This window comes from Protopterus annectens, chromosome 15.part0 (genome assembly GCF_019279795.1).
Source record: "Protopterus annectens isolate FY-2018-M chromosome 15.part0, PAN1.0, whole genome shotgun sequence".
NCBI lineage: Eukaryota > Metazoa > Chordata > Ceratodontiformes > Protopteridae > Protopterus > Protopterus annectens.
The window spans coordinates 366,171,975-366,188,807 of record NC_056749.1 but is presented as its reverse complement, the minus strand read 5'-3'; the positions used below and the strand labels follow the sequence as shown (position 1 = coordinate 366,188,807).

The 16,833-nt window shown below is 42.2% G+C and overlaps 1 protein-coding gene across 1 annotated transcript in view; it reads right to left on the bottom strand.

Moving 5' to 3' along the window:
• The window catches only part of LOC122789830 (putative bifunctional UDP-N-acetylglucosamine transferase and deubiquitinase ALG13), a 2,262,889-nt gene that overhangs the window by 60,420 nt on the left and 2,185,636 nt on the right, over positions 1-16,833 (bottom strand). The gene's annotated exons all lie outside the window — the stretch shown is intronic.

Here is a 16,833-nt window from a genome sequence, read left to right as displayed (position 1 = left end):
GAAGACTGTGGTAGAAGTTGAAGGAACTCCAGTCCGAGGGCTGGGTTCATAGAAGTTGTTGGGCGTTGAGTGTGGAATTTACTGCAACTTCTGTGAGGAGACCATGACAGATTAAGTATGTGGGATGTGTCACGAGATGGGACGGAAGCGAAGATCGGCCGATCCGACTCCCGCACCGAATGAAGGTGAAGGCGGCAGCGAAAGCCGATCTTCCAGGAATGAGACCGATGCCAGCCGATGAGATGAACCACCTGCGTCTGGGCGGAGGAATCAGACGGATACAAAGCCTCCGATCGACCCGGTCAAATGGGCTTCGGGCCGCCTGCCCCATCGCGCGACAGAGCGACCGACTCGACCGAATGGAGCCCTGGATGCCTGTATGCCACCGATGAGCCGGAACGAAGTGTCCGACATCAATCAAACACCGCTAGCACCGCCAGCCGCCTGGCGCCGAAACGATCGGCCGCCGCCGGGTCAGCGGGATATCTCTGGCGGAGAGAGGGCCGGGCTTTTGCCATGAGAAAACATGGGGGTCGGCGCAGGACAACAGAGTTAGAGTGTCGAAAGCGCGGGCTGCAGACAACCCAGAAAACTGTGGGTCAACTTATAGCGTCTCCTGCAAAACAGGCTTAGAAAGGAAGGGTGACCTTAGAACTTTGGTCCACACTGCAGGTGAGGGGCTCCGAATAATGCAAGCAAGAGGGTGACGTCTAACAGGGGAGACATCCCAGGACTGACAATCCAGAGAAATGATGAAGAACCTCTCCTTACTCATAAACAGGCCAAGACAATAACACACACAACACCAGACTACTCCTTAGACATAATACAAAACATCACGCTCACACACACACAACACACCCCTAAACTAGACCAGAGAGGAAAGATTAACTAAAAAAAAATTAAATCACAACAAAAAAGAACAGGAAGATGATGAAAATATAGCAATAAAGAGCAAAAACCGAAAAAAAGACCAAAAACTGGGTTAAATCAAAAGTGCACTATGAGCAAAAGCTCAACATCTCTTGTTTGCTTAACTATACTATTTCCATTACATTAACTTCAGTTTACAACTATTAGTCTCCTTGTTACTCCAATATTGCAGTTTTTCCACTAGAGGGAGAAAAGAGGATAATAAGCTTATTTTAACTAATCTATTATTAATCTAAAGGGAAATACCAGGGTCTATATTAGAAGACCGAATGTTTAGGTGATTGAACACAAACATTGATCTAATATCGAACCGCACAATGTCGAACTTTCCTCGGCCACAACACAAAAAACATTACTTCACATCTAAATTTAAGTGGGGGCTTTGCCCCCCCCCCCACAGCCCCCTACCTGCACCCACTGATGTAGGGGGCTGTGCCCCCCCACCCCCCCAACTAAATATACCAACTCCGAGATCGCTCAACAGTAGGGAAACAGCAAATTCCAGCAACAGCCAAGGGAAATCTTTTCCTGCATTAAATCGGCCGTTCGACGTTTTTTGCTTTCGATATTAGAAGATCAATGTTTAAGTGTTCGATCACCTAAACATTCGGTCTTCAAATATAAACTCAAAGACCATACTTAAACAGTTTTTTTTTTTATTCCTTTTCCTTTCTTTACTGTCCTCTCATTCTTTTCTTTTCAAAAATGAGTAACTTTAACAGAATGAATCTGGTTTGGGGGCTGTTTTGATTGTTGGGAAATGTATGCGTGTAGAACGGAATGTTAAAACTTTTACCGTTTTAATTTGTAATATTTAGCACAGTATTTACATATAGTGTTACTGACAGTGGGATCATTAAGGGACTCCCAAAGTAGATTTCATAGGATCATAGGAGGTTACTAGGCTAACGGCCCTGGGGCCCTTACAAGCCTAGCCAAGACTTGATCCCCAAAAAGAAACCTCAGTCAGCACCTGTCAATGATGGACACAAGTGGAACCTCTGGGACAAATTTGTGGTTTCCCATCCACTCATCAGTCGTGCTTGAAGAGGGTCAGCAAGGTGCTCTGTTTGACGTGTACTGGGTGTCTATTCCAGAGACAGGGCAGACTCTGAGAGACAAACCGGTCTCTCCAGCAGGTTTTGTTGATGTATATACTGGACTGGTCTTTTTTTTGGACGTTGCGATCTTATTTTAGGAACCACTCATGTCACTGCTTTTTAGACAACTTACCAACACTTTACTGGAACAATTTTGTTTTTTGCTAGATTTAGACAAGGGAGGAAAGAGACACTAGGAAAACAGAGAAGGGGAACTAAAAATGTTGACTGTGTCCTTAAATCAGTTTTCCTTTCTCAACACACTACTTGATGTCCTCGGCAGTAGAAGCTACAAAACTAGTTCTCTATGAAAAGGAGAATTAAAATTTTATTCTTTACACCCTATTGGAAATTCTGTGAATGCAGCCAGGCAAACCTCCTCAAAAGTGTTCCAATGACTGCAGCCCTGGAAGTGACATCCACAGAGTCATAGAAACATTTCAAGCAATGGGCAGTGACTTGGGAAACAGGAGAAACCAAATTACACAAAGCAGATTTCTCCTCATAGAAAGAAATGAATATGGAAACATTCTTGAAACTTTCACAATTAGCTAGGATAAAATTCAACGCATCAGCCTGGCAAACTGAGAATTCTAAAAGCTAAAGATGCAGAGGCATATACGTTTTTCCCGAACTTCTTCAAAGCCTTCTCATCCTTGTCAGGAGAGGGATTGGTATTAAAATGTTTAGCAGCAGCTGGATTCACCAAAGACAACAGCTTTAGGGTTAGATTGGGGATTAGTGTATAAAAAAACTTAAAGACTTAGGAACTTTATATAATCTTTTTTAGGGGCAGCAGACTGACTGTCATGGCAACTGCAGGCTGTGACAAAAACATCCCCAAAGGCAGACAGAACTGGTGGAATAGGTGAAGGTTTTGGTAATTTTAGTCATAGTAAATCAATATTATTTTCTGAGGGAATTGAGAAAAAAAAAAGTTATGTACTTACCATAACGTTCCATGTGAATTGTTCATCTCGCCTTCATTCTTACACATGGGTTCAGAGCTGATCCATCGGCTCAGAGTCAGCCGCTTTCACAAGCTCAAGGTTTTAGAGTAGCTCAAGGACAAGACCCTATCCCCATGATGCTCTCTGTCTCACCTCATATCTAGTTTGCTGATCCCAACATGTATAACATGATAACCTATAAATGGCACTCCAGCCAGAGTAAGAAATTCCAGAACAAGACTCACCAGACCGCAAAGTCTTACTCGTTCTTCGAGAAGCCTGGGGGAAGGTGGGTAGGAATGTAAGAATGAAGGCGAGATGAACAACTCACATGGAACGTTATGGTAAGTACATAACTTCTTTATGTGAAGTTGTTCAATCTCACCGTTCATTCTTACACATGGGTAGTGGCCCCAAGTACCCTTAATCCTGGGTGGCTCATGGGAGTATATTCCTGAGGACAGTGGAACCAAAGGAAGCCTTGGTCCCTAGAGGCCCTATTTACTTTGTAAAGCGTGATGAAAATATGCAGCTTAGACCAAGTGGCAGCTGCACATATAGTGTCCAAAGGCAGCCTAGCCGCATAAGCTGAGGAAGTAGAAACAGCCCTAGTGGAATGCGCTTTCACACTATGTCCTAATGGTTGATTCACTGAGGAATATGTGAATTTTATGCAATCAGTTAACCATTTGGAAAAACTAACTTGGAATACTGGTAGCCCTTTCTTTTCATCAGCATGAGAAACAAAGAGTTGTTCTGATCTTCTAAATTCTTTCGAACTGTCCAAATACAATCTTAATTGCCTGTGAACATCAAGTTTATACAACATATACTCCAATTTGTTAGAATGGTTACTGAAAAAAGTTGGGAGTTCAATAGTTTGATTCAAGTTAGCTTCCGAACATACCTTTGGAAGAAGGGAGGGTTAGTCTTCAGTGACACTCTGTTGGGGTGAAACACTAAACATGGGGGGTGTGATAGATAAGGCCTGAAGTTCAGACACTACATGCTGATGTAATGGCTACCAAGAAGATAGTTTTCCACTAGAGAAATTTTAATTGGCAGGATGATGCAGGCTCAAAAGGAGGAAGAATAATCCATGAGAACACAAACTTCAGATTCCAGGGAGTAAAAGGTTGTCTAACAGGTGGTCTAAGATGCATGGTACCTTTTAAGAAGGCCCTACATAGTCTGAGAGACATTAGGTTAGAACCTTCAGATCCAAGGTGAAAATTCGAAATTGCAGCCAATTGAACTCCAACAGTGGCAGCTGCAGCACCTTCGTTAAAAGGCTTAGTTAGGAATTCCAAAATGCTAGCAATTCAGGTGACGTATGGGTCAATATTATTTTGCAAAGCCCAAAAAGCAAATCGCTTCCATTTGCTGGCATACAACTTTCTGGTGGAAGCTTTATGAGGGGAGACAAGGATATGCTGTACCTCCGAGGAGAAATCGTGTGACTAGGCCAAGTTGGAAATTGGAGCAGCCAGGCTGTCAATCTGAGGGAATGAAGAGAAGAATGAAGAGCCCCTGACGAATGTGTCAGTAGATCTGGAACTGGGTCCAGAATCCAAGGTTCCTCTAGTTGATAGAGTCGAAGGAAGGGGAACCAAATCTGTCAAGGCCAAAATGGGGTTATTAAAATTACAGTCCTCCCCCAGGGCTTTGGCTTTCTGCAAGAATATTGGGATCAGGGGAATTGGTGGAAAGGCCTATAGGAATCTCAGGGGCCAATCGTGTACGAGCAAATCCCTTGGGCTGTCCCCCTGGTGGGGGAATCAGGGCAAAGTAGCTTCTGCATTTGGCATTCATAGGGAATGCAAACAGCTCACAGCAAGGCTGGCCCCATCTGCAAAAAATCATCTCTGCAACCTCGTCTTTGAGGGACCACTCGTGGGGCATCAGAATGGCTCTGCTCAGTTTGTCCGTGATCCCGCTGGATTTCTCCAGGATGTGCATTGCTATCAGAAAGTGCCCAGTGGATACAGCCCACTGCCAAACTCTCAGGGCCTCTCAACAAAAGGGGTAAGACTTGGTTCCCCCTTGCTTGTTGATATACCAGACCACAGACATGTCAGTCTGGATTGCGATTGTCCCCAGAGGCAGAGAGTCGTGGAAATACTGCAATGACAATAGTACCACTCTCAACTCCAGGACATTGATGTGCAACTGTGAATCTGTCTCTGACCAGATGCCTTGGGCTGTTCTTCCATGAAAAAGCCCCCACCCCATCAGAGAAGCATCCATGGTCACAGTGGCTGATGGCGGAGGAAGAACTAATAAGCGACTTACTGTCACATGATGGCTGGTCAACCACCATTGAAGATCCTTTCTGCATGAATCTGTAATCATTGTCAAGAATGACATCGGAAGTTGTTGGTAAGACCACTGGGTGAAGAGTAACCATTGAATTATTCTCATGTGCATATGCCCCAGAGGAACTGCTATGAGCATTGCTGCCATCGTACCTAGTAGTTTCAACACTTAAGAGGCTGGTACTTTTTTGCTCATCAGAATGTCTGATACCTGATGTCAGAGAGTGTCTATTCTGTCCAGTGGCAATTTTACCTTGGCGGTGGTGGTGTCCAAGTCTGCTCTGATAAAGGAGATACGCTGCGATAGAGACAATGCAGACTTGTCCAAATTTATAGTTATTCCTAACTGAGAGCACAGATTGAGAGTGTAATCCCTGGATTGAAGTAGTTGATGCCTGGAGGTGGCGGTGAGGAACCAGTCGTCCAGATACGGAAACACTCGGAATCCTAGATGCCTCAGGTGAGCCGTAACCACTGCCATGCAACTGGTAAACACTCTGGGGGCTGTTGTGAGACCAAAGGGCAGTGCTTGGAATGGATAGTGACTGGCTCCCAGCTGGAAATGCAAGTGATCTCTGGATGGTCTGGCCAGTTTGATATGAAAGTACGCATCCTTGAGATCTATATAGCACATCCAATCACCCGCTTCTAGAAACGAAGAAATGATTGAAGCGTGACCATCTGGAACCTCTCCTTCTTTACAAAGGTGTCAAGTCTGCTGAGGTCCAAGATGAGCCTCCAGTCCCCTGTTTTCTTTGGAACTAAAAAGAATCTGGAGTAGGTTCCAGATCCTATTTGGTCTGTTGGGACTGGCTGGATGACTCTCTTTTCCTGCAGCCTTTGAATTTCTATGGCCGCTTGATCCCCGAATTTGGGTGGAACATCCGGGATTTTCCTTCGGACAGGTGGGAGTTCTGGGAATGGTAACAATTCTTTGTACCCAAGAATCTTTTGTAACTTCTAGCCAGGCATCTGGATACAAAGACAAGTGACCCCCGACTGCCTCCAAAGTAAGACAGCCGGGCCTCCTTTCAGGAGCGCTGGTAGGGCTTGCCAAAGAACTGATACCTTTCACCCTGGTTTTGCAGACCCCCTCTGCCGCCTGGGTGGCGTCTTCCATGATCATCTCCTCCTCTGCCCCTGGGGGGGGGTTCACTACGTGTGTTCTGAAAAGCTCCTTGGGACTTCCGGAACCACATTTTTCCTCCTTTTTGCACTTTGGGGTACAGTCTAGTAGGGGTGGAAAAACAGACTCCTACGGAAGAGAGAGTCTTTCCATATTGCTCGCAGCTAGTGAGGGTCTCCTTGACTTTAGGCCCGAAAAGGGACAAGCCATCAAATGGGGTATTAATGAAGGAAGACTTGAAGGCTTCCGCAAAGGAGCATAAGCGCATCCAGGAATGTCTCCGAAGAGCTGTTGCTGAACCCGGTGCCCGACTTGAACCATTGGCTGCATAAGAAATGAGTGGCATGGACAAGTTAACTATGGAATTAAGGGTATTGAGCTGGGCTGTCACTTTATCACAGACACCTTCAGCTGTACTACCCTGTAGAGCATCTCCAAGCTCTTTTAGGAGATCTCTTTGAAGATGGGTAAAATGTGTCAAATAGTTGAGCGATCACACAGCAAAAGTCGCTGAACTAAAGTTGTGTTTCCCATACCTGTCCATAGTCCTGGAATCTCTATTAGGAGGATGGACAGTAAAAGAGGTTTCAGACATCTCTTTCTTGGTGGCCACCACCACCATCATGGACCGGCACTCCCTTGGTAAGGAACATTTTGTCTTGGGGTGATGTAATAAATTTGTTGAGCCTCCGAGGGACAGGTTCCACAGTATCAGTAGACTCCCATGCCCTTCGAGCAACCAATTCCATTAGTTCATCGAAGGGTGTGGAGTCACCCAGGAGGTGGAGGGTTGAGACCCAAGGGCCTTCAGGAGCACAGACTCATCATCAGTAGGGTTAATTGTCTGCCAGTCACCCCTCTGCTTAAGGAATTCAAGGATATCAGCAAAGGATATATTTTCCAAGGGGGACCCTTCTGACTGTAATAGACTCCTGTGGTTAGTCCAAATGCCTCCTCTTACAAAGTTTCTTCCTGGGAACCTCATCAGTGGGAGCTTCTGGTGGGGTCTCAGTAGAACATGGCTCACCCAATGGGGCTACCTGAGGCTCTGGGTCTCAACGCTTTACAGGGACCTGTGATGCAGAGGTAGAAAGTGGCACTTTAAGGGAGGAGGAGGAAGGCCCTGATGATGTAGGAGTCTTAGAAGAAATAACTCTCCTCATAGCATTGAAGGCTCCACTGCTCCGATGTGAGGAAGCAGCCGGTTCCGAAGAAGATGGCAACCTCCCCGGCGCTAAATAAATGTGTTCCAACCTAAAGGAAGGAGATGAGCTCATTCGAGCCGAAGTTCTGAGGGGAAGGGTCAGAACTGACCTCATCGGTTCATCGGTTCGACTCTCCCCCTTGGAGCCGACCAGAGTGTGTCGGCTCCCAGACACCTCGAACAGCACCGAAGTAGTCTGAGTTGATGGACCTGATGGCACTGGAACAGGCCTCGGCTCTGAAAGTTCCACAATTATCAGTTCCACCTCCCCCAGCTCCGAAGGCCTGGCTCAGCTCGGAGGAGGAGTAGACACAGCAGGTAAAATAGTCTTCGGCTCTGAAACTGGTTGGGTCGAAGCCGATGATAATTTGGCAGTGCCGGATTCTCGAGAAGCCTATGCACCACTTGGTCCGCATCCACATTGGAGAGGGCTCTCGAAAAATGAGTAGAAAGTATCGAAGAAGCCACCTACTGCAAAATGGGTGACCTCAAAGTTTCGGGGACCGGCTCCACAACACCAGCTCGGTGCTTGGCTCCGAAGACTGCGGAACCGGCAACTGCACCTTCACAGCAAGGCTTGGAGCCGACTTTGGCTCCGACGAAGCATTTGAAGATTTCAAACCCTTCGACGACTTAAAAGTCTGGTCAGCCTTGTCCAGTGATTCCTTGAAATCTGGTTTCAGTAAACCCCTATCCACCAGTTTTCTCTTGCCCTCCAGTATCACCATGCTAAAGGAGTGGCAAATGGAGCAATCTTGAAGATGGACTGCCCCCAAACAGTACACACAACTGACATGCAAATCAGTTATCGACATTTTCTGCCTACCCTTAGGGCATTTCTTAAATCCAGACTTTTGCTTTTCTTTCTGATCAGCCATATCAAATACAAACAGCAAATTCACCATTCTGAAAAACTATATATATATATATATATATATATATATATATATATATATATTTGGTTTACTATTGAAATGTCGGACGGCACTACATCGACTGTACTATAGTCGAACACGGAAGTTCGAAAATAGTAATGTCGATGTCAAAAAATCAATCTAGGAATGTTTTTAACATGGGTCGAGGTAGGTGTTCAGTGTTATTCAGAACTACAAACATCTCCCCTACCTCGACCCATGTTAAAACACAGTCCTAGATTGTTTTTTTGTCGTCGACATTACTATTTTCGAACTTCCATGTTCGACTATAGTACAGTCGATGTAGTGCCGTTTGACATTTCAATAGTAAACCATATATATATATATATATATATATATATATATATATATATATATATAAAACTATTTAAAGACAAAGCACTCAAGGAAAATATAGCCCAATCTAATATTAGACTAGCTAATAAAATACACACAGCAAAATGCTAAAGCTGTATAGTCTACAAAGCTAATATATAATCAAACTAACTATAAAGGTATACATTTTCCTAACTTTCAAAACTTTCTCAAAGTTTTCTAACTTTAATAACAGGATAGGGAATAAACAAAAATGCGGCCAAGAAGGCCTAAGAGCAGTCACTCTATAAAGACAAAACTTTTCAAGGACAGAGCCTCAACAAAAACCTAAGGCTAACTAGCTAAGAACACACTTTTTATGAAAGAGATTGTAAGAATCATTATCCAAAAATAAAGTAAAATAAGAAATACTGGCCCAAGCACTCTCTACCTCCAATCTGTTGAAGCGGCAAACTAGATCTGGGGAGAGACAGACAGCATCATGGGATAGGGTCTTGGCCTCTTGCTACTCTTAAACCTTGAGCTTCTGAAAGTGGCCGACTCGGAGCCGATGGATCGGCTTTGAACCCATGTGTAAGAATGAACGTTGAGATTGAACAACCTCACATTCATTGTTTCATCACTTGTGAAAAAAACAATTTACCCTGGAAATGTCCTCTAAGAAAGAATCCTTCACAGGGACTATCTGATACCACACTTGCCTAAGAGTAGGAATTAGACAGCTGTGTAGATACAGCTGCCTCCATCCCTTCATATTCTCCCACAGGTTCAGTCTCTCGAATCTCTTCAGGGAAAGAGGAACTCTCTTTCTCCTACCAGAAACAGCCTTAAAAGGGGTCAACAGCCTGCACTAAACTCTGAGCTAAGCCTAATAAAATTACCCCTATCCAGAGTAACTGAAACAAGACAAGACATCTTTAATTTCTATTTATCACTGACATGCATTTCTGAAGAAATAGACCCAGAATTACAAGGAAAAACCACCACAGGGATGGGAATTCTAGCTAAACAGAGACACTTTCCACTGTCTCTTCTTCCAGGACTGGGAAGAGAGTCTCTTTCTTCTACGCTAAGGGCACACCAATAGCCACAGTGGATGTGTATAATTCGCAGTTCATGGTGGCTGTAGGGACTATACCACAGGGACCTGAGCAGAAAGATGAATGGTCCAAGGAACCATCTATGGCCACAGCAGGGTACCCCACTTGGCAGCAGAGGTAAACTACAAACCTGCTGCGGAGGCAAAGGCAGCTTAAACTTTCTTTTCTGTGGCTAAAAGAAGGTTTGACCAAAGGACTATTAGTCTGTTCTATAACTGATCTGAAAAATATGCTGAATTCCCAGGGAAGCTAAGCAGCAAGAGTTGGTAAAACATGCAAGATTTAAATCTATAATAGGCTAATAACTGTTGTGAGCAACTAAGTACAAGAGATGCAAATTGGCACTTCCAAGCAGAAAGTTAAATACATATAAAGAAGAAATGAAATAAGTTAATACCCAACCTAAAAAGCCATGTTACAGAATGACAGGTGTTACTCCAGACATCCACTAATGGACAGTCTATTTTCCTCCACCCATCATGCTAAGACTGAGATTGTACCAAAGAGGAAGGAAAGGGAAAAATGAGTAGCAGTCAATAAGAATGAACAACAAGTGCTATACAATTACAAAAATGTTGAGTTTAACTATATAAAAATCTGTCTCTGCAACATTTCCTAACTAAAACAAACAAACCTCCTAATGTTTTCAGAGGGGCTTGAGTAAGTCTTCCACACTGTATCTTTTCAGTACACCACAAAAAGAAAATTCCATCCACCTGGGTTCCTCCTAAGGCATTAATGTTGTCTAAAAACTAAGCGTCACACTTCCTGCTTGAATGCAGTCACATGACGTTCCACTCCCACCTTCCAATGTTCAAGTACCTAAAGGGCTCTACCTTCAGTGACAAGTCTGTCAGGTAACAAAGTGAATTAAGACTCTGAGCTGTTCTTACTGTAACCTAGGTTACATGGTTTGATAATTTCCATCTCCATTTACCAACTGTGTGACTTTTGAACAAGTAACTTAACCAGACAATGCTTCCGAGTCACATTTGAAAAAGAGCCATTTGTATCTAGTGGGCATAGCCAGCTTTAGGCAATAGCCAACATTGCAGTCGCTGGGGTCCCCCAACCACAGCAAGTTATCTTATTTTGATATTTTGTGACATCTGTTAAACCAAAAAAGCTATTACAGCAATCCTGTATTCTTAATAAACCAGGTGGGTAATAACTCGTATTTATATCTCCTTCAAAACTGAAAGATCTTTAGTTGTAGTAACAGTGTTTTTTCAAGTAACAGATCTCACAATTCCATTAAATATTTTACCACTGATATAATGCCTCTGGCTTAGTTAAACTTTGCTGGTGGACATCCTCACCACTAAAACATCACCAACTGTAGGTATCTGCAATGCCCATGAATGGAGGGTTGGGCCCTTAATCATCCTCGACTGTGTGGGGGCCTCACAAAAGATGCTGTTGGTTGGGGGAAAAATGAGAACAAAAAATGTATTAATTTTTGATTACACTCTAACCTGAACAGGGCTGTGATATGACCTTGTTAGGATAAAGCTGATAATGAATATGAGCATGGTAAGCATTAGCAAGATCAGCAGCCCAGAGTGATCTCAGTGTACACCATGGATTTTAAGAAGAGTTGATGTTTCTGATCTTCAGGGATGGTTTCTTTTTCAGGGAGTTTAATAAATACTAGTAGAACACCAAATACTACTCTTGATGTCTTTGCTCAGTGCCAAAAACAATAGCAGAATAAAGGCTCAAAATGAGGAACACATTTTAAATATTACTCTAATTCACTTAAAAAGTTACTAGAATAACGCATTTTGTGGACAATAAATAGTATAACACTCTGCTGTCTGGATTTATTGACCGTCTGTAATTCTGAATGATTTACCAGCAAGTAAAAAGTTTTTTTTTTTTTTTGTTTTGTTTTTTTTACAAAGGACAGAGCAAAGTTATGAGGCAAATCTGGGGATATGAAAGGTGTTCATTTACTTCTCAATGAGGTAAATAAAAGTGACTTACCCCTGCTGATTGGCAACTGAACAGCAGTCACTGATCTGGTGTGGCAGCACCAGTTTTGCACAACTTACTGCTATTTGCTAAAATAAGTACAAAACTAGTATTGCTGTGACGTATGCGTGTGCATGTGTGTGTAAAAAATATCATGGATTTTTATCAGTGCACACATCCAATAATGCCAGGACATGCACACTATTCTTCTGGGTACAAGTAAAAATGCAGCTAACAAGCAACTGTATTTCAAAAGTGAGACGTAAAATATATCACAGAACATTCAGACACTTAGATCTTCTAGGAGTCTAGTGCCCCCCTCCACAGTATAAATTACATTGGAGGCTCCCTTATTCATCCGTGACTGTGTGGGAGCCCCACAAAAGCAGTTTCTGGTTGGGGAAAAATAAAGAGAAAAAATGCTTTAATTTTCTGATTATGTTCTTTAACCTGAACAGGGCTATGATATGACCCTGTTAGGGTAAAACTGATAACTGTCTCTGCTCTCAACCATACCCATTCTAAAACCAGCTGCTCAGCTGTACTTGTACAGAAAGATGCTGTGGTTATGTGGATGGCTGGGGACTGTATGGTCATTGTTTACTTTTCTCAGAGGTGTACAAAGAAAGTTACTTCAGCTCCTGTAGAAGCAGTGTATTGTCTAGGAGCAGCAAAGTAGAACACATTACTGCAATCATTTATTTCACTTTCCTAATAAGACATCAGGCATTTTTACAGGTGATTGCCTTTGAAGGTTAAGGTCTAGGAGTGAGGAGGCATGCTTGAAATACATGACTATAGTCATTTGATCCTGTGCTTTCATCCCAATCTAATACCAGAGGGATGCATGGCAGTAACTGTCTTTTTTGGGGATTAGGGAGGCAGGCAGTATTCCCAGGCAGGACCTGTGTATCATCACAACTGGCTTGTTAGTTTATTGTGAGCTACTATTTTGTCAGCTTTGAATATAAGCCATATGCACAACTAATGTCTTCAATGAAAGAAAAAAAAATTAAATTATTTTTCTTACTCGTCACTTTTGTTTAGGCCACTGTTGGATTAACAGGTTGGGAAATGCTCTAAAATGCATCCTCGAGCAGCTAACCCCTAAGGCTTCTGGGGAAGTCACCTAATTGAGTCATTTCCTAAATGGTTATTACTGTGCTGTCTTGGTCAACAAAGGTCTGATGAAAGGATGCAAGGAAAACTAAAGCTGAACAGGAACACACTGAATTTCTTTCCTTAATCAGAATTTCTTTTCAAGCTATCATTGGATGAAAAGGTTGTATAAAACAGAAAAAAAATCATAAAAAGCACTTCAGAGCATATATAAAGTTATGGTTTCCTGAAAAAGCCATAGAGAGAGGTAAAATGTGAGAAATGGAGAAAAAAAGTAATGTGCATGGTGTAGCGAACCAAAGATGGGGAGAAACAGAGGGGAGCACTGGAATAGGTGTGTCTTTTTTGGGGGGAGGCTGGAAAAGTAGGCACTGCCAAGGGCTCCATTTTACTTAAGTCCAGCTCTGTACACAGAGTTGTTACAACATATTATTGTTACATCTAAATGCCAGTAACTGTGAATGTCCCTTTGTGAGATGGGCCAACATAGTGCGGAACATAGGCCTGCTGTAATGTAACAGCAATGTAGCTACAGGTCAGTCTGTGTGTACTACTACTAAAAGTTTACAGCATGAGCTTAAAAGGACAGACAGGAGAAGTGGCAGTGGCACAGTGATACTTAGACTGAAAGTGTCGAGGGGGCCTCCGACTTAATATTTGCTGGGAGCCCCCAAAATGCTAACACCGGCCCTGCTAGTGGGCTTACCCGGTTAACATATGTATTTAAAAAAAAAAAAAAAACTTAATTAAAAGTGATGTCCACTAAAATACAAGTCCCTTTAAGAAACTAATTGTGTGGCCATTTACATAGAAATTAGCACACAAACTTAGCTTTATCAAAGTGTCTACAATGCAGGGAAAACTCCATGGTTCCCAACATAAGAACAGAGTTGTTACAGTCTGTTGCCTAAATGCTAGTACAACTGCAGCAATGTGCCAGTTGCTAAGAGTCATCAGCCTTATCAATCATCATATGGGCATCTACATCTTTTAAAGTAGATTAACTATTTCCATTGTTTCCACAGAACCACAACATTGGCGAGATGATGAGAAACCAACATATTAAACAGCTATGTCATACTTTAAGAATAGTAGAACACAAAGATGCCCAGCACCCCAAGTCAACATATCTAATTCATTAAAATTACTTTATGTTTTGTTAAAAAAAGAGAGAGAGAAGGCTAGCTTTGGAGACACCATGTCCATTTCAGCTGTATGACTGAACTTCCTCTATAGCTATTGCCTGCTTTTTCAGTAGCTTACAAAAGACAGGAAATGATTCTCTTCTAAGTGCCACCTTCCCCAGGCACCATTCTGAAAGATCAAGTGGACTTGGCAGGTTATCAGTGTCCCTGTTACTCACAACTAACTGCTTACACTGTTTAAGCTCATCCAATGGGAAAGATGCCACAAAACTCTAGACAAGATCATAGAAATTTGTGGGCTAGAGGAACATTAACCTTGTGAGACGTTTAGATCACAAAGTATCCTGTGATAACCCATCTGAATGAATCTAGGGACCAAAAAACTGGTAATATCTTTCTCTCAAGGATTATGTCTCTAGCTTGACTAGACCAAGTCTTAGCATCTTTACCCTGCACTTTTATTTCATGTCTTAGGTAATGAGCTGTTTCCATTTCAATATTTTACCAGTAGTGTATTAAGTTATTTCCTTCCTCCATCACATATTCCTTTAAACCTTAACATTTTCTATCTGCCATGAAGTTCCATGTCAGATAATTTTTCTTCTAACAGATACCAGGAACTATAAATACAGACAATCCAAAAACTGAAGGTACTAAAGACACCAACGAGCCAGTGAGAAATTTAAAACTGTATTAGTAATGAACCAAGATTAAGCGGTTTCGTCAAGTCTATAAACCAAATTTCATCAGAATCTTGCTTCTAACAGTTCTAGTTTAGACTCTGCAGCACCCAGTCTGTTATACATCCCTAAGTACCATATACGCCTTCTCGGAATGATTGCAGTGTTCAGAGAGATTTTTTACATCACTGATTTTGACATTACATAGTTCACCAGAGAAATACTTTTTTTTTGCAGCTCAGTAATAATCTGACCAAAATCAGAGCCTATGATGATGCCTTTACAGAAAATGTAGCTGATGTGAAAGTGCGAGTGGCTTCTGCCACTAGACTGCTACAGTCTGCTCCTTGTAGATTCCCTATGGCTACTTGGGACTGTTTCATAGAGACTGACTCTCTGTTTGGCTTTTGGCATGGTCAATTAAGCAACTTAAGTTTAGAAATATAAACTTGATGACATCAGCTATGTTTACCCTTTTAAACGGACTCCAAATAAGTGCATTAGGGAATAAAGAGATATCACTGTTTTAATGTGCAACATTCCCTGCTCGAGCTGGAGTTTCAAGTATCCTTTCTTCTAAAACAGTTGAGCAGCAAAACACCTAGTTGCCATTTATAAAACACAACACATGCATCATCAACTTCAAAACTGTCTTTTCATTCTGCCTCTAAGGAAGATAGTAGGCTTAATAGGGAAAATGAATACCTGTCAGGTGCATCAAGTAATGATGCGTGAACTAAGTATGCAGTCTGATATGTATCAGTCATTACATCAGTGGATGTTTTATGCATAAAGGACAGCAGATAATCAATACAGCTGAATGATAAATAAATCAGGAAACAGTGCGCTTTCATACTGTATGAAACGTGCCCTGTACATTGTCTGTAGACTGCAAAAAGTGTGGAACTAGCAAATGGCTTATTTGTAAAGCTAATGCTGTACACTGCTGATAGGTAAAACAGCAGTGTATTCTAGTTTCATTGCTAGCACACAGTTAAATGGTTTTTGACATTTACCAAAAAAGCAGACTAGCAGTCCACTATAGTTTCAAAGATGGTAAAAAATAACATATCTTGTTCATTCCATCTGTGTGACATAAATGTAGGCGTTCAGGGACAGCTGATGGATCTGTGCCTGCAAAACTAGTTCTTCAGCCACAAGCTCCTTTAATTTTTTCTTCTCTTCCAACAGTGCACCTGCAAGCACAGCTACCTCAGATTGCTTGCTGCCTAAACAATATGATATGGTCTCCACTTGCAAGCTAAGTGCTCCACCTCTTCATTCTACTGTTAGATTATATTTAGCTATTCCATTTGGTACAGAACCTTCCTGATCATAACTATGTACCCCTTCAGACTATTGGAGCTCCTCTTTATATTATATGTAATTCTTTCAGTTGTAGCACAAGTGCTTGGCGTGACACATAGTCTAGCTAAAAAAAAAAAAAAAAATAGAGAGAGAAAGAGAGAGAGAGTAATAGCTTCCCCTTGTAGTGTCTTATAAACATTCACATTTTTGAGTGTTAACTTTTCTTGTTAGTCATTTATGTGTATATAATAGTTAATTATGGGGAAGAGATGTTTATCGTTATGATCACTGCAGTAGCTAAACTATATGGGTTCTGTCCTGCTAAGAATATAATAGATGGCAAGCTTCTAACGCTTCAAGACACCTTCTACACACCGAAACTGTCAGATAGCTTGAGCTGAGCTGATCAAGTCAGGTTTGGGGAACTTGGCCCTTCAAAGGTTTCCTGCCGCCTGAGAAGGTGCCCTTCTGCAGGCTTTCAAGAACTGAAAGCTGGCTAATGCTGTACCACTGCTGGGGAGAGAAGTTCCCTTTCAGGGGGAAGCTTCCACTTATTTTTTATCAAACTTTTTCAGTAAAAGTTTAAGTTTTAGGCTAGGAAAAGTGTTTTTGTTGACAGGCATGTGACT